Source organism: Nyctereutes procyonoides, unplaced genomic scaffold (genome assembly GCF_905146905.1).
Source record: "Nyctereutes procyonoides isolate TBG_1078 unplaced genomic scaffold, NYPRO_anot_genome, whole genome shotgun sequence".
Taxonomy (NCBI): domain Eukaryota; kingdom Metazoa; phylum Chordata; class Mammalia; order Carnivora; family Canidae; genus Nyctereutes; species Nyctereutes procyonoides.
In genome coordinates this window covers 25092421-25110986 of record NW_026575126.1, presented here as the reverse complement: position 1 = coordinate 25110986, position 18566 = coordinate 25092421, and the positions used below count along the sequence as shown (strand labels likewise).

Here is an 18566-nt window from a genome sequence, read left to right as displayed (position 1 = left end):
CTGCCCCATGGTCTCTCTCTCTTTCTTTCTAAAATAAATAAATAAATCTTAAAAAAAATTGATGTTCTAATTATCAAACATCTTTTTGTGCCTTTCTTCACAAATCATCCTATTTTATGTCTCGCCACATTTGACACCACCTTCTTTTTTTTTGGAAAGTCCAATCTGTCTCGTGGAATCAGGAATTCATGTTCCATCTTGTGGCTCCACTCTCTTCTACAACCTCAAAATTTTCTACTAGGTGGCAGCTGCTTCTCGGCAGCAACCTTTTGTCATGGAAGGAAAGCGAGAAAAAGTCTTGGTCCGTTAGTTATCTCTTCGTTAATCATCTGTGCATCAGTTTCCTCCCATTTAAATTGGGGATGACAATAGTGCTTACATCATGGGTTTGTTGTGAGGACTAAATGAGTTAACTTATGTGAAGTGCTTAGAAAAGTTCGTGGCACATAGCAAGTGCTATAGAAATGCTTGCTATTATTTTGCTACTATTCACATTCCATCAAATTGGTGCATATTGGTTCTAAGTCTTATCCCAGTCTAACTTGCATCATGGTTAAACATGTACATGACAGGGCGGCCCCTGATGGAGTTGTGGCCTGAATAGTTGGAGGGCTCTCTATCCCCAGGACGATGGCCAATAGTGAGTGCGCCTTATTGCCATCATGCCTGATGAGGTCCAGTGTAGCCTGGTAGGAGAGAGTATCAAGTGTTTTGAGTAAAGGGAATTGTCTCATTGCTATGAGATTAATTCAGGCTTCGGAAGACCTTCTCAAAGAACACTACATTGACCTAAAGGATCATCATTCTTTGCCGGCCTGGCGAAATACATGCAATCAGGGCCTGTGGTTCCCATGGTCTGGGAGGGGGTGAATGTGGTGAAGCCAAGCTGAGTAAATCTCAGAGGACTAACCCTGTAGACTCCAAGCCTGGGACCATCCATAGGGACCTTTGCATCCATGTTGACAGGAACATTACCCATGGTAGCAATTCAGTGACGGGTAGTGATTCGGTGACTGGCTTGGGGTTTCAGCCTGAGGAGCTGGTGGATTATAAGAGCTCTGCTCAGAACTGGATCTATGAGTGACAAGAGAGCAAACCCCAGAGCTTTTACCGCTCCTTCCCATGGGCAGGGACAAGGTTCTAGCAAATCCAATTATTTTTGAGAACTCCTTGGTAACATGGAGGGGAACTCTTAGAGCTGGGAGTGCTCCCTATAAAATTTCTTGAGGACTAACACAATGTTTTATTTATGTATCTCCCACAACGCTTTGTACACTGTAGGTTGCAAGTAATGTTACTTAATTGAGTTGTTAAACTGCTTGCATTCATTAAGTTCTGCTTTCTATTTCTTCTACTTTTTATTCTTCTTGCTAAATTTTACTCTCATAGGCTCAAATATAATCATAAATTAGGGTGACATATAAAACTGCTGGTTCTTGAAAATTAAGCCCTGGAAGTATTTTAATTTTATTATGAACTGAGAAGCTGTGTCATTTTTTTTCCTAAGAAATTAATTATACCTTTAGATGAGAGGCTATCATAGTGTGATTTCTAGACCACTGATGGCCCACAAGTGCCCTCTGAGTGGTCTTCAGGCTCATCGCTTGTAGTTTGCAGGTTTATAATAAGACACCATCTGTGCTTTTGTTGCTGCCATGACTTCATAATCTATTTACGATGGTCAATAAAATTCAAATATTACTTCAAGGGTACACCATTCATGCCATTAATTCTAAAATTTATTTTATTCTTCTGCTGAGAAAGAGAGTGGGCAGATGAGGGGGTTCGCTGGATTTTATGTCCAGCAACTGACCTGCAGATTGGTCAAGTGTGGTAGCCATTCCTTCAGATAGTGTCTCAACAGGAAAGGTTGAAAACCCTTCAAGCTTTCTCAACTAATCTGTGTCATCACAAACCAAAGGTTTACTGTTGACCAGCTGCATACAATTGCATCCACCTCTTTGAATCAAAGACAGATAGAGACATTATCCATCAGTAATAGAGGACAGAAACTAAAAACTGAGTCATCTGAGGCTACAGACACATTACCAAGACACGGTATTTTCACTTCTGTAGGACCTACTCAAATAACTCCAACTAATCCATGTTGTGTCTGGTATTATTTATTTCCCCCATTTAAATGTAAGCCTCAGTTACTCTAGAAACCAGCTTGATAATGCATAACTTCTCCATTAGGAATATTTTTATGGAGCCCATCGTTATGAATTCATTTGCTATTCACTGTAATAGCACATATCATAATGAATTCATTTAGTATTCATGGGGATAACACAAACACCATTTAGTAACTGGTTAATGAACTGAATGGGGCTCTTTATCCTTCCTGGGTTTTATAAGAAACAATGCTCATTTATTTAAATCATCAACTTCTTTTTTTCCAGCTTCATTTATATATATATATATATATATATATATATATATATATATATATACACACACACTACTTCTTCTTGTCCCCCAATGTCGAAGTTTAATGCTGAGGTAAAGGACAGCTTTCTCTGGATAAAAGGAATTCACCAACAAAGGGCCCTGAGACATGGAGATTCTGCAATTAAGTGTAATTATGTTTCAGTTCATTGCAGACCAGTTTTGACAGTTTTATCCTGAAAATTAAAAATCACCAAATAAATAATACTATTTATGCACCAGGCTCCGAGCTAAGCTAAAAATGCCAGTTTTAAGCCCATTATGCAGATTAAAAAACAAAACATCGAAGTACCAAAACATTAAGTTATCACATGACAAATAACTGAAGAATCTAGAATCAAAAACCAAGGAATCCTACTCCAGATCCATGGCCTTCACAGTGTCCTAAGCCACATGTTATCTTAGTTATTAGTATCTTAGCTTTCCTTTTTTTGTAAAATGATGTTACATGTGTACCTTACCTAATAAAGATTTGAGGCAAATGACTAAAATCTTAAAGCAATCTGTAAAATTAAGACACAAAATAGCTTCAATAAAACCTATAGTAAATTGCTAAACCAAGAGTTGACATAAGCCAACTACATTCTGTGCATAACTTGGCTTGTGATAGTTAATTGTTTTCAAGTATGATACAAACCAAGCAATTCAGGACAAATTATGTCTGGAGTCCATGTTCTCAAGGTAACATAGGACATATTCTACGATAAAATATGCTATATTCTTTTAAAAAAGAAAGAAATATAGAAAAGAAAAAATAGGGTCTTAACTAGCAATGTTAAAAATCATAAGGGAAAGTCAAATATGATAGGAGGTGCCAGTTATCACTGTAGATTTCCCCTTACCAAATAACATTGAATAACATCTGCAAGCCAAACAAAAATCTACATGCAAAAAACTAGAGGTCAGGAGGGAAGAAAGAATAGGCTCCCTTCTTTTATACATGTGCACATATTATTAGTCTTTGATTTCACACATGAGATAAACAGAGCCTAAGAAGGTGTGTGAACGAAATGACATTTCAAGGAAACAGTACCTGTGAGTGCTAAGAAATTAGATAGGCCAGGGGAAGGGATGAGAATTACTTATTAATGTATACTCTTAGTTTTACTAGAGAGGGTTTAATGTAAATATTATAAAATAGAAAACTCTGAACACACTTTTTTAAACAGCAAAATTATGGATAATATTGTTAGTAAGCCTATAAAGACTCCTTCAGTGACTAGAATTGAAACTTGAATTTGACTATAAGTTTGCTAGATGTTAATATGAAATAGTAAGATGGGTTTCAAACAGAAGCCGTACTGAATAACATACTAGACTATATCCTCAATAGTATTCCTGAGCAATGAATACAAGGATGTGATTCATAAATCTATTCATTATAGTATCCCTCAATGAAAGGGTGGAGAGCCTTAGATACCAAAACATCTTTCAGTTAAAGAGTTATGCTAACATCGTCCATATCACTAGTATTTAGAACAGGTGAAAGCATCTAGCTCACCTCTTTAGTTTTAGAGACGAGAGAAGAGAAATACAAAGCCTTTAATTTGTATATTCTCTTCCCCTATCCCCGTGGACTTTATGTGTTGAAAGATGCTACTCCTAGGAAAAGTATATTTATACATTGATCATTCTCTCTTTTTAATGTAAAATGTTTATAACTCCTCATCAGAACTTCTGGTAAGCATGAACCTGGCAGTTTCTCCATACCGAGTTGATTTAAATGGAGCAAAAGAAAAAAAAAAGAAGAAAGGAAAGAAAAACAATGAAATACTATTAGAAATCAATCTAAGGCTTCCATAGGGCTTTTGAATAGTTCAAATAGTTGAATAGTTAAAAATCCTTCCCAATACAGCTGCTTGTTTGAGATTCACTGGATTAGGTCACAAGCAAAGGCATACATATACTAACTACATCACTGGGGAGGAAAGAGAAAGCTGATTAATAAAGACCAGAAAGGAGAAGAGGCAATGGGGGCAAGGAGGAACCAAAATTTAGAAGAACAATAAAGAGAGACAATAAGAAAGATAAAAATAGCTTTTTATTATGGAGTGCTTATACAGTGTAGCCATGCACTAGACCAAGTGCTTTATAAATATAATTTATTTATTCTTCATATTAGCACCCATTTAGAGAAAAGGAAACTTAAGGCAGAGAAAGTTCACACCAAGGATAGAGCCAAGATTTCAATTCCTGGTCTGATTCCAAAGTGCTTTGAAACTTAACATTATAATTTCTCCAGCAAACTTTAAAACATGAAAAGGAGGAAATATACCAATGGAAGCTTTTTAAAGTAAGGGCAGAGGAAGGAGTCAGGGGTGTCCAGGGACAGGCAGTAAGAAAAAAAAAAGCTGGACTGGCAGCTCACTGGCCCCAGTTACTTTTATTGTGGTGTCTCTGTCTTGTAAAATACATGGAGGTTTTCATTACCACTGCGTAATTGATGGCAGATCATATGGGAGTGGACACAAGATGAAGTATACGTATAAAAACAAATATGGTAAGAGGTTTTTGAAACCTGTCTGGCTTCTTAGCTCAGCACACTTTAGATTTGTCTCCCATTTTGGGCAGACTATCATGTTCTGGCTCCATTACTAAAAGCCACCTCCTTGGCCCAGAAGACATCCTGGCTTTAAATAAAAGATATGAAAAGTACTTCTCTGTTTTATGTGAAATACTCTGGACAAAATTTATAAAATGCAAGCAAGACACAAAATTCCATTCCTAAGGTAAATCTGTAATGGAGATACATAGGATTTATAGAGGCTGAAAGGAATAAAAATCTATCTCCCAAGTTAGTTGGGTGAAATAATTCTCTGACTTGTTTTGCTTTCCATAAAAGCCAGAGTTTCCATGGGTTTATTGTAGCCCCATGCTGAAAAGAGCTGTCAAAGATTGCCAAAAATAGAAATAATCTTTAGTAAAATAAAAACATAACCACTGTGCAACTTTTGATTTTGAACATCTAAAAGATAGCAAGCAGCACTGATATCTGGCTAGAAAGTTACTATAAAAAATGTAAAATCAAAGACAAGCTGACAGGATTGGAAATGCTCCACCATGGTGAGTAAACATAGCAGTGAGAGCTGGATGGTAGCAAGCCTTTATATTAGGGTTGGCAGCCTTCTTGGAAATCCATTCTCAGGTTTAAAAAAATCTTTTGTCCCAAACACTTCAGTTTTTCTGCAGAGAGAGCTAGAGCAAGAGTTGGTACATGTCTTGGTCAAAGAGCCAATTTAGTCATTGTGTACCTTATATCTTACAAGTGCTGATGGCTGAAAAGGCAGGTAAACAGGTGGTAAGCACACCTTGCATCACTCGCCTTACAGAAATATTATTCCAAAAAAACCCACAAAAAACTGCTTACCTCTTTAAGTGTCATTTATGAGTCTGCTGGGCTAATAAGCTATGTAGCTATTGTGAGCTGAATTGTGTCTCTCCTAAAATGTATGGTGAAGCCCTAAACCCCAGGATCTCAGTGACTAGGGCCTTTACAGAGGTACTTAAGTTAAAATGAGGCTATGTTCATGTGGGCCCTAAATCCAGTCTGATGTCCTTATAAGAGGAAGTTTGGCCACACAAAAGTGACACCAGGGATGTGACACACAGAGGAAATACCAAGTGAGAACACAGAAATCATATGGTATTTATCTTTCTCCGACTGACTTGTCTTGCTTACCATAATACACTCTAGCTCCATCCATGTCATTGCAAAGATTTCATTCTTTTCAATGGCTGAGTAATATTCCATTGTATGTGTGACCACCTCTTCTTTATCCATTCCTTAGTCAATGGACATTTGGGCTTGTTCCATAATTTGGCTATTGTTGATAATGCTGCTATAAACATTGGGGTATATGTGCCCCTTTGACTCAGATTTTTGTATCCTTTGGGTACAAAATACCTAGTAGTGCAATTGCTGGATTATAGGGTAGTTCTATCTTTCACTTTCTGAGGAAACTTCACACCGTTTTCTCCATTCCCATCAACAATGTTAGAGGGTTTCCTTTTCTTCACATCCTCGCCAACATCCATTGTTCCCTGTGTTGTTAATTTTAGCCATTCTGACAGGTGTAAGGTGCTAGCTCATTGTGGTTTTAGTTATTTAAATTAAATTAATTAACATAAAATGTATTATTAATAGTTTCAGGGGTAGAGGTCAGTGATTCCTTAATTATTTTTCCTCTCTTCTCTTGTGGTCCTGCTTTGTTTCTTAAATTCCACATATGAGTGAGAGTATATGATAATTGCCTTTCTCTGATTGACTTATTTCACTTAGCATAATATCCTCTAGTTCCATCCATGTCATTGCAAATTGCAAGATTTCATTTTTTTGATGCCTGAATAGTATTCCATTATATATGTATTTATCTATATATGTATATCACATGTTTATATACATATGTATATCATATAAATATATATTTTTACATATTATATGTGTATCATATATATATGCCACCTCTTTATCAATTCAATTGTTGATGGACATCTGGGCTCTTTCCATAGTTTGGCTATTGAGGACATTGCTGCTATAAACATTCGAGTGCAGGTGCCCCTTCCAATCACTACATTTGTATCTTTGGGGTAAATACACAGTAGTGCAATTGCTGAGTCATAGAGTAACTGTGTTTTCAACTTTTTGAGGAACCTCCATACTGTTTTCTAGAGCGGCTGCACCCAGCTTGCATTCCCACCAACAGTGATAAAGAACTTATCAAACTCAACACCCAAAGAACAAATAATCCAATCAAGAAATGGGCAGAAAACATAAACAGACATTTCTCCAAAGAAGATATAGAAATGGCCAATAGACACATGAAAAAATGCTCAACATCACTTGGCATCGGAAATACCAATTAAAACCACAATGAGATAGCACCTCACACCAGTCAGAATGGCTAAAATGAACAAGTCAGGAAACGACAAGATGTTGGCAAGGATGCAGAGAAAGGGGAGCCATCACTGTGGTTTTGATTTGTATTATATTTTGCAAATATCTTCCCCCATTACACTTGTTGCCTCTTAGTATTATTGTTTCCTTTGCTGAGCAGAAGCTTTTTATCTTGATGAAGTCCCAATAGTTTATCTTTGCTTTTGTTTCTCTTTCCTCCAGAGATGTGTCTAGTAAGAAGTTGCTATGGCCAAGGTCAAAAGAGGTTGCTCCCTATGCTCTCTTCTAGGATTTTGATGGTTTCCTGCTTCACCTTATTAGGTCTTTCATCTATTTTGAATTTATTTTTGTGTATGCTGTAAGAAAGTGATCCAGTTTCATTCTTCCACATATTGCTGACCTGTTTTCCCAACACCATTTGTTGAAGAGACCATCTTTTCCCATTGGATATTCTTTCCTGCTATGTTGAAGATTAGTTAGCCATATGGTTGTGGGTCCATTTCTGGGTTTTCTATTCTGTTCTATTGATCTATGCATCTGTTTTTGTGCCAGTACCATATTGTCTTGATGATTACAGCTTTGCAGTATAGCTTGAAGTCCAGAATCATGATGCCCCAGCTTTGTTTTCCTTTTTCAAGATTGCTTTGGCTATTTGGGGCATTTTGTGGTTCCATACAAATTTTGTTTGTTCTAGCGCTGAAAACTGCTGGTGGCATTTTGATAGGGATTGCGTTAAATGTGTACATTGCTTTGGGTAGTATAGACATTTTAACAATATTTGATCTTCCAACCCATGAGAGTGGAATTTTTCCATTTCTTTGTGTAATCTTCAATTTCTTTCATCAGTGTTCTACAGGTTTCAGAGTACAGGTCTTTTACCTCTTTGGTTGGTTTATTCCTAGGTATTTTATGGTTTTGGTACAATTGTAAATGGGATTGATTCCATGATTTCTCTTTCCACTGCTTCATTACTGATGTACAGAAATAGCAACAGATTTCTGTATGTTGATTTTATACCCTGCAACTTTGTTGAATTCATGTATCAGTTCTAGCAATTTTTTGATCCAGTCTTCTGGGTGTTCTACATAAAGTATCATGTTGTCTGCAAATAGTGAAAGTTTGATTTCTTCCCTGCTGATTTGGATTCCTTTTATTTCTTTTTGCTGTCTGATTGCTGAAGCTAGGACTTCCAGTACTATGTTAAATAACAATTATGAGAGTGGACATGTCTGTCTTGTTCCTGACCATAGACGAAAAGCTCTCAGTTTTTCTGGATTGAGGATGATGTTAGCTATGGGTTTTTCATATATGGCCTTTATAAGCAGAGGTATGTTCCCCCATCTCTATTTTGTTGAGGGTTTTTTTTTCAAGAATGGATGCTATATTTTGTCAAATGCTTTGTTGGCATCTATTGAGAGAATCATATGGTTCTTATCCTTTCTTTCATTAATGTGGTATATCACATTGATTGATTTGTGAATATTGAACCACCCCTGCAGCCCAGGAATAAATCCCACTTGATTGTGGTGCATAATTGTTTTAATGTACTGTTAGATTTGATTTGTTTGTATCTTGTTGAGAACTTTTTGCATCCATGTTCATCAGGGATATTGGCCTGTAATTATCCTTTTTAGTGTAGTCTTTGTCTGGTTTTGGAATCAAGGTTATGCTGGCCTTGTAGAACGAGTTTGGAAGTTTTCCTTCCATTTCTATATTTTGGAATAGTTTCAGAAGAATAGATATTAACTCTTCTTTCCTTTTTTAAAGATTTTATTTATTTATTCATGAGACACACACACACACACACAGAGACAGAGAGGCAGAGACACAGGCAGAGGGAGAAGCAGGCTCCATGCAGGGAGCCTGACGTGGGACTTGAACCCAGGTCTCCAGGATCAGGCCCTGGGCCAAAGGTGGCACTAAACCACTGAGCCACCCAGGCTGCCCTATTAATTGTTTTATATATTTGGGTGCTCCCATTTTGGGGGCATAGATATTTACAATTGTTAGATTGTCTTGTTGGATAGATCACTTTATTTTTATATAGTGACCTTTTCATCTTTTGTTACAGTCTTAGGTTTAAGATCTACTTTTCTGATGTAAGTATGGCTACTCTGGCTTTCTTTCCACATCCATTAGCAGGATAAATGGCTTTCTACTCCCTCACTTTCAATCTGGAGGTGTCTTGAGGTCTAAAAGGAGTTTCTTGTAGGCAACATATAGATGTCTCTTGTTTTTTTTTAGATCTATTCTGATACTCTGTATCTTTTGATTGGAGCATTTAGCCCATTTACCTTCAGAGTAATGATAGATATGAGTTTAGTGCCATTGTATTACCTGTCAAGTCATTGTTTCTGGAGATTTTCTCTTTCCTTTCTAGTCTTTGTTGCTTTTGGTCTTTCTTTCCCACTCAAAGAGTCCCCTTTAATATTTCTTGCAGGGCTGATTTAGTGGTCATGAACTCCTTTGGGTTTTGTTTGTCTGGGAAACCCTTTCTCTCTCCTTCTATTCAGAATGACAGAATACAGTAATCTTGGCTAGATAAAGTTTCTTGGCTGCATATTTTTCCCAGTCATTATATCATGCCACTCCCTTTAAAGATGTACCACTCCTTATGTTCCCATTCTCATATAAAACCACTGTTCAATCTTTTGCATAAAAGAGATAGTTTGCAAATTTTTCATTCACACACACACACACACACACACACGCACACACAATCATTCCATAACTGATGAGAACATTTTTGTTTGGATATAACTTTCCAGCTGAATCATAAGTCATCATTTGCAGGAGGTAAAGAAAGCAATGGTTTTTGGCAATTTTTCTCTTTGTTATGAGTGTAATCGGGAGGCACTTTCTCATTTCATATGGCCTTGATATAATAACAATTAGAACTATCACATGTAAGGACATACTCCTGCATCTATATTTTTCCTAAAGCTTATTCTTTGCTCCATTCCTGAGGGATTTGGTAGAAATGTGTTTTTCTTGGAGTTGGTTGTGTATTTCTTGAAATTTCTGAATGATTCATGGGGTAAGACCACTTAGAACTGGTTTGAACCAGCTCTAAAATATAACATAGAGGTCATTGCTTGTAGATATCTGGCTCCTATCTTTATGGGCTAGAGACTAGGGAGAGGGAAAACTGAAAGTCTCTGCATGAAGGACATGAGGAACAAAGATGAAACTAACCAAAAGTTCTTTTTTCAAGGTGGCAGCATCAGGAATGGTATTGATCAGCTAAAGTCCATAGCCAAGAGCCGAATAGGATTTAGGGAAGAGAGGATCCCTGACATCATATGCAGAAAGTTTTTTGTTTTTTGCAGAAAGTTTTTTTACGTGTGCAGCAGACACACATTGGGTGAGAATAAAGCCTGTGACTTTTATCAGATGCTCAAAGAGGTTCCTGGCTCCCACAAAATCTTAAGAACCAATGGTGTAATGGAAAAGCTTAAGTTATTGGACAAAATCATTAATCTATCACCAATTAGTTGGGAAGCTTATGAAGAATACTTAAGCATTCTGGAAATCAGCTTTCTCCTCTGTAGGAATGGTAATTAAGACTTTATCACTTTCTGTCTTGAACAGTCTATTACTGTTCCCTGATCAAAGGGTTATGCATAACCAGATAATGTTAAGGTCATTCCAGGGAGTACTGAAGTCAGGAATATAACTAGGATGTGGCATGTTACATAATGAGACAGATATTTCTGTCTATAGGTATTTATATTTTATTTTTAAGATAGATTTATTTATTTATTTGTTTGTTTATTTATTTAAGAGAGACAGAGAGAGAACACATGTTGTAGGGGGAGAGGGGCAGAGGGTGAGGGAGAGAATATCAAGCAGATTCTCCACTGAGAACAGAGCCCAATGTGGGGCATGATCTCACCACCTTGAGATCATGACCTGAGCTGAAATCAAGAATTGGATGCTTAACCCAGGTGCCCTGATGATTTATTTTTAAGATTGAGCCATAAAGAATAGGAAACTTCATTAATGCATTTACTATATATTAGACACTGTGGTAGTAATATGATATGGATTTGCTTATTCAGCCAAAACAACAACCTTCTCAATAAGTCCTATTATTATATACATTCTGAAGATGGGGGAATCTGAGGCTTAAGAGATTAAGTTGTCCAAAGTCACATAACCAATAAGAAGGATGGTTTTTGAACTTAGATTCTACAGTTCATATTCTTGACCAATTGCATAATGGCTTCCAATGACATAATGGCTAATGATTCATAATTCTAAATAACCAAAAATAATGTTGAATTTTCCTTTTTACAAATTATAATTCTAATATCATATTTTCTATTTCCATTGGAATCAATAGTTATAATTTAGATACAATGACAGTCTCTATGAATACTTTGTTTCTTACCAATTCTGCATCCTTCTTGCATTTTTTCCACCATATCTCATCCCTCTGTTCCATCTCTCGTCTATGTATACCAGCTACTAGCTTCTCTTTTTAAGCTATTGAGACAGACTACTATCACCATGAACTAGGGGTTATATTTGCTCAATCTTAAATTGTCTTTTGAAGTTCCTGTGCACATTTATTCCCAGGTATAAAGACACTGCTACAAATTGACATTCCCAAATCATGTTCCCAGAGCTAATGGTAGATGAAAAATATTTTTAAATATTAATTGTAAATATAAACATAAAGCATCTTTTAAAAAAGTATTAAACCTAAGACTTTGATATTCATTTTTCCAAATGATGGCATTCAGAGCTGCATTTGTCCATCCACCATACACACTATTTCTCAAACTTGCTCAAGCTGTTCAAGGAGAAAAGTTTCAGTCTGACTACCACGTGTTTTCAAATACGTAAAATTCCACATGTAAGTTTTTTTCTCACTTGATGAGGAAGAGAAAAAATGAGCAAGAAGTTTGTCCTTCACATTCTGATTCTAGTTCAATGCTAAAAATACGACTTCTATAAGATGCATGCCTTTTGGGCAGCCCGGGTGGCTCAGTGGTTTAGCACCGCCTTCAGCCCAGGGCCTGATCCTGGAGACCCTGGTTCGAGTCCCATTCGGGCTCCCTGCATGGAACCTGCTTGTGTCTCTGCCTTTCTGTGTGTGTCTCTCGTGAATAAATAAATAAAATCTTAAAAAAAAAAGTCTAGTGTTATAAAAAAAAAAGATGCATGCCTTTTTTACTGACATAATTTCTCAGTACACTCTTGTCCAGAGCCATCTTTTAGTCAGCATAGTGATAGAATATAAGACAGTTAAGTTTCCCTGTCAAAAGCTTCAGATTCATTCAGGAGCTGGTCCAGGCTCATGTCTCAATATCATTTTATTCAAAGTGCTATGCATACTAATTCTGTTTTGCTTCTTTCATTAAGAAGCACCAGGTGGCAGTTACACTATCAAAGAACCTTTGACAAGTCAATCACTAAACTTTGCATGTTTACTTTCATTCTCAGCTGAAAGTTCTCTTAATCACAGTCCCAGACTCCTTCAGAAGTCATTCAGCAAAAAGTGACAGCTTTTCTTCTAAAAGAGGTACTTCTTACTCCCACCAGTTTCTCATTACAAGTTTATCTCTCTATGAGCTGATATAAAACCCAAATTAAGGATGATATTATTTATTTTAAGAACATTCCCTTTGGGGAAACATTTATTACAAAATTTTTCCAACTAGTCACCTATTTATTGAATCAACACAAATTTGATTTGCACACCATTTTCCCCAACATATTAACTGTGTAAAGCAAGAAATAAATGTTCAAGCCCCTTGTCCAGTAGTCATCTATAATTTAATGCTAACTTCAAACAAATAAATTGAGTTTTCTTTTGTGGTAAAGCAGTGAGTATTGTTTGTTTATCACTCTGTCCCTTTTCCTGGGAGCATCTCCCTTCCTATTCCACCCACATATTTCTATGGCACTAATATATTTTCACATAATCCAATCACTCTACCCTAAGTCACATTTGATTTGTTCCAAGGGTGAGAAATTAGCCCATGTTGGGTCAATAAAATATAATGTCTTAGATTATTGAACTTGACATTAAGAAAATGACAAAACAATCTCCCTCTTATGATAAAATGTAAAGTATAAAACTTGTAAGCTATGGTGGCTCACATTTCCTGCCATTTGGAGAAAGCCAGTTGGCAGTAAGAGAAAATGAATAATAAAGAGAGAAGCAGATAAAAACCAGATATATCCATCAGCATTAGATTCTCTGTCTGAGTTTTTCCCGAGGCCCATGGCCTCCCTGCTTCTTCCATGACTTCACTGTTCAGGAGTTCTTTGCAGATTATGATCCAATAAATTTTTCTTTTCATGGGGTTATAAAATTGCTAGATATCAATTCAAATGCTTACCAAGAGGACTGATTGTAAGACTAGCTAGGTGTAGGTGTAGAACATCAGCCAGCTTCAAATACTAAGAGGAGGCGCATCCTCTCTTCTAAAGAAGAAAGCACTCCTGATTAGAAAGGACCATTGTCACAGGGTCATAGTTAAATGGTTATAGTATGGTCATCATCACCTTTTCTTCTTTTTACCAAGACTAGTAGAAAAGACATCTGATTTCTCTTATGTCGCAAGGTAGCATTGCATAATGGTTCACAGTCTCAAACCAGACTTTCTGGGCTCAAATCATAACTCAGCCACTTTACTAGTTATGTGGTCTTCAGCATATTCTTTTGCCTCCTTGTACCTCAGTTTCCTTAACAGTAAAATCAGAACAACAGCACACTTACCTTCAGGTTGTGGTAAATGGCAAAAGAGTTAACTTGGAATAATGCCTGTACGGATTTAAATACTTAGTGAATGTTAGCTACTTATTGCTATACTGTCTTTATGGGTACCATAGTCTCCTTCTAAAATGATGATACAGGATAGAATGTTAGACCGTAAGAATGTGGACCACCTGCTGGTTGAAAGAGAAATCTGTGGTGGTCTAGAGATTCTTAGTTGAGAATTACAGGGCCATGCTTGAATCTTGTTTGTCTTTTTTCACAGAATGTAAATGTATCTAGTGAATTTTTCTGGCAAAGTGTCCTTTGTTTTCATTATACGCTCAAAAGGTCTGGCCTACAAAAAATTTAAGAATTCCTGCTAACAGGACACAAAATAATAATAAGACACAAAAATTTGAAAAATTAAAGACCTTAGAGATGACAATGGATATTACGTAAGTTTTTCTTTTAAAAGAGGCTTAATGTTTCTATTCCAACTCAAAGAGACAGGGTGATATTAAATAATGCTAACTGTTGAGAGTTAGTAGAAGAGGGGAAGGAAGGGAGGGGAGGAAAGAGGAAGAGAAAAGAAAGTAAGAAAGTGAAAGATAACCATTAGATAATGCAATTAGGTCTGCAATTTTAATATTTTCACTCAGTGCATGTAAATCCCAGGAAGAATTGTAGATGGAATGTAAGAACATAAAAATCTATTCCTTTAACTATCTCCAGTTCTTACATGCCCCTTATGTGAATTTCCTTTTTATTTTGACTCAGATTCTGATGTTTATAGATATATACTTCTCATGCATTATGGTCCTAAACAGAAGAGCCTCCCCAGAAACACTGATCTACCCAACCCGGAGATAAAGCTGGATTCACGGAGTGTCTCTGTCCCTGAGATTTTCATGAGTGATTTTGATGATATCTATCTTTTATCCTCCATGATTATTTGAACTTACCACTAGAAACATCTCTTCTATGTCCTGACTTGGCATTTAGCATTCCACATTTAAAAATAACAAAAAATTATTGTAGCATCTTCTCTATATGTTTATATGCAATTGTTTTCTGACCTGAACACCAAGGAATCAGTATTGCCATTCCATTTCACAGCTTCAGGATGTCATACATGTTGTGTCATGTACGTCTCATAAATACTTATAACAGACGACCCTCATAGACTCAATAGTCCTAGAACTGATGGAACCCTTTGGGATGAGATGAAGTGATAGCACATTATTCTGCTATTCTGCTAAGGACCCATTTGTCGTTTTACATGTTGTCCTTGACATCCAGTTGCAGTATGATCTCATATAACATTTCCAGTTGTGACACTTGTCCAGAATTCTCATTGTGTTAGCCACTGACAACTTAACCTCTGGCTGAGAAGCTTCAAGCATTTAAGATTTCAAAGCTTGAACCTGAGAAATCCAATGCTCATAATCTGGCTTTATCTCTCATCATATAATGGATTTTAGTTTACCTTTCATTATTATACCCCAAAGGCCACATATAGTAAATAGTTTGATAAGCCCCACAGGAAAACAGGAAGACTTTCTTCACCATATCATAGCCTCAACAGACAATCTGCCCACATATCCAGTTCCCGTATTCAAAGTGAATGCTCACCTCAAGAAGCATAAGCTTATTATTTTTTGGTACTAATTCGCTCAAAAATATAGGACACAATGCATCAATATACAAAGGTATTGGAAGTTCGTGTAGTCAACCAAGAATTCACTGGTAATGAGTTAGTTTTCTAACTTTTTAAAGAAAATGTCCTATACCTGAGTATAAAGCTAAAAAAATATGAAATAACTCATTAAAAATCAACATTAGATTAGTATGAAGCAGAATAGTGAGTTTTGAGAAGTTAGCCTCAAAAGTGTGTTCTTAAGAATATGAGTGATATTCTAAATTTATGTAAAACAGAAAATTAAAAAAATAGGAACAAAATAATTTTTGTTCACTTAATCACTACTGTCCATCAGTAGTCCATGCAGTAATACCATGCAACATTTACCCTGACCTCCTTCCTTTATATGTAATTGTCACCGGGAATAAGATATACCTGTGTCAGTTAACAGTTTTAAATTACTCCTATGTGATAATTTATGTTAATAGCATAACAATGATTGATAATGTGTACTAACATTTACAAATTGGTTGCAATGCATTTCAATTACGATTCTCTTCCTATCTCTGATCAGCAGCAAAATCAAATTAGCAGTGCAACCACTGGTTAGTGAATTATCCTAACATGTAGATTTACTTGGACACCCTTTTGTTTGCAGAGCTGCTCTAGGATTCTAAATGTAAAAAAACATGCAGGAGAATCAACCAAATCATATACAAGTGCTGTTAATGAGGTTTTTTTTTTTTTTCTTTTCTTTTTTTTTTTTTTGTGGAGCAACAATGAAAATAATCAGGAGGTAACAATGGACAACTAAAGGACTCACTGTCTGGGAAAGGCCAGAAGCAAACGCTATTGATATTTCTCCAGCGTGAAATGGATTGGGTGATATGGAACCTATGGAATGGATTGGAACAAATGAACCAGTGGCTCACCTTCCTCCTAGTCCTGTTCCAGGTAAAGCCTACATACATATTTCCATAGACAGAGTTTCAAGTGGCCCTTGTTACTTAGGTTCCTTAGAAATCCCAGTCACTCAGTAATGCCTCAAATGCCTATAACAGCTCAGAAGTCAGGGACAAGCCTGGGTCTAATAAGAACAAATCAAAATATCTACTCAGTGGTATCTGGAAATGTCTAGTTCTTCATTAAATGCACCACACAGTACACTTATAGATGTCCTCTAATTGTGTATGAAGCCAACAGATATGATGTCCAAATTCCATCCAGCTGGAGGGCACAGCACTGCCTATGTTCACTGCCAACTGATTTAACTAGGTGCCTTTGAAGTGGAACTCTATCTCTTTCTTGGGTAAAGCTTAAAACTACATGGGTACCAATTCTGTAAACATCTATTCTGGTGCTACCACACATATTAAAGGAGTCTTTATGCTCATACCTCTTACTATTTGCAATCTCTTCATGTGCTCTCAGTATGTTACATATTCAGAATGTTTTTGTTGCAATAGAGAAAGTGTGTGGATACAGTAGACTTAGAATTTTCCTCAAAGTAAGGAATCAAGAGGCTGTTTGCTAACATGGTAGAGTAGCCTAAAAAGCCAGGAAGTTAGGTATCATAAATCTTCTTTGCTTCTCCTCTGGATTAACCTGATTAACTAGAAAATTAATTAGAAAATTAATTAAAATTAACTAGAAAATTCCCTTACTGCTCCTTGTACAAAAAAAGTGGTGTCTCAAAGTCTATGGCCATGGTGGTTAATAATACTCTGCCTGGAGTGAGAGAGCCTGAGCCTATTTCCCCCCTACTATTAACTATGTGACCCCAGGAAAATCACTTCACCTTGCTGTGTTTTAGTGCCCTCATCTGAAAATTGGGAAAATAGTGACTCCACCTCATAAGATTACTGTGATGATTACGTGGACCAATACACGTAAGGCCCTTAAAACATACCTAGAACATAATATTCAGTAAATAACAACTCACCTGTTTTTCTATTGAGGAATTCACAATATACACAGAGTGAGAGCAATTGAAATATTTCAAATCGTAGATGCACTGTAAATAATTACTGGATAGCCCTTTGTCAGGAGCAGCAGGCACAGGGAAACCTCAGGCCTATGGTAGAAGAGGGAACCAACCAGTCCTTCTCTTCTATTGTTGCACCCAAATCCAAAGGAACTGGGGATCCTTCCCGGAAACCTCTGGGAGCCTTGGTAGGAGACCATGCTTCACACGCAATAATACAGTATTCTGAACAATCACAGCACCTAACAGAAACCAAAATACCTTGAATGACAAGCCTAGGAATCCTAACTCCATCATTCTCTAAAGAAATCATAAGTCAGCGAACTGCTATCATCCTTGGCAGATTAACATAAGCACAATAGCACATAAGTTATTATAGTGATATGCACACCTCACACACAGGTTGGCGGTTCAGTTATTTTCATTATGCAAAAACATTGAGTTAGAATCCCTTAGGTTTTTGCCGGGAGATTTCGGAGGCCAAAATAGGTCCTCAAGCCAGTGAGGATCAGTTTTAAAGCATTATGCCTGTTGAGTTAAAGATAACATGTTTTTAGACAGGCTAGGAAGTGCTGCGTACTCTGCAAGCTTCCTTCATTTATTGCTCTAATCAGCAATCCAGTGTACACAAGACTAGATTTCAAACTAAGGAATATTCCCTAGAGTCTGTGTTGCTACCTTAGAAGTTGTTATTAGGATAGAAGAAAGGTCTTGGGTTTTGAAATGATTGCGTTTGAATTTTGGTGGTCATTGATTCTCAAACAGCAAAATTTAGCATTCCTATTAATTTAAAACAAAGATCGTTATAATTGTCAAAAATAGGCAGGAGGCAGATTTTGTGTTTTTATCATGTTTCACTCTGGATGTTATGCCTTGGACAGGTTTGGAG

At 36.6% G+C, this 18566-nt stretch overlaps 1 pseudogene; it reads left to right on the top strand.

Moving 5' to 3' along the window:
• Nucleotides 1-630: 630 nt before the first annotated feature.
• Nucleotides 631-1084, top strand: LOC129519185 (nucleoside diphosphate kinase A-like; annotated as a pseudogene).
• Nucleotides 1085-18566: the final 17482 nt, after the last annotated feature.